Genomic DNA, 762 nt, shown 5'->3' on the forward strand with positions numbered 1-762 from the left:
TTAGCTTAGCACTATGATCGTTTAGTTTATTGCTATTGCTTTCTCCATAACTTATACATGTTCCTATGACTATGAGATTATGCAACTCCCGGATACCGGAGGAACACTTAGTGTGCTATCAAACGTCACAACGTAACTGGGTGATTATAAAGATGCTCTACAGGTGTCTCCGATGGTGTTTGTTGAGTTGGCATAGATCGAGATTAGGATTTGTCACTCCGATTGTCGGAGAGGTATCTCTGGGCCCTCTCGGTAATGCACATCACTATAAGCCTTGCAAGCAATGTGAATAATGAGTTAGTTGCGGGATGATGCATTACGGAACGAGTAAAGAGACTTGCCGGTAACGAGATTGAACTAGGTACAATGATACCGACGATCAAATCTCGGGCAAGTAACATACCGATGACAAAGGGAACAACGTATGTTGTTGTGCGTTTGACCAATAAAGATCTTCGTAGAATATGTAGGAACCAATATGAGCATCCATGTTCCACAATTGGCTATTGATCGGAGAAGTGTCTCGGTCATGTCTACATAGTTCTCGAACCCGTAGGGTCCGCACGCTTAACGTTCGATGACGATTATTATGAGTTTATGTGATTTGATGTACCGAAGGTTGTTCAGAGTCCTGGATGAGATCACAGACATGATGAGGAGTCTCGAAATGGTCGAGACATAAAGATTGATATATTGGACCATGTTGTTTGGACACCGGAAGTGTTCTGGAGAGTTTCGGATAAAACCGGAGTGCCGAAGGGT

The sequence above is a fragment of the Triticum dicoccoides genome, chromosome 6A (genome assembly GCF_002162155.2).
Source record: "Triticum dicoccoides isolate Atlit2015 ecotype Zavitan chromosome 6A, WEW_v2.0, whole genome shotgun sequence".
Lineage (NCBI taxonomy): Eukaryota > Viridiplantae > Streptophyta > Magnoliopsida > Poales > Poaceae > Triticum > Triticum dicoccoides.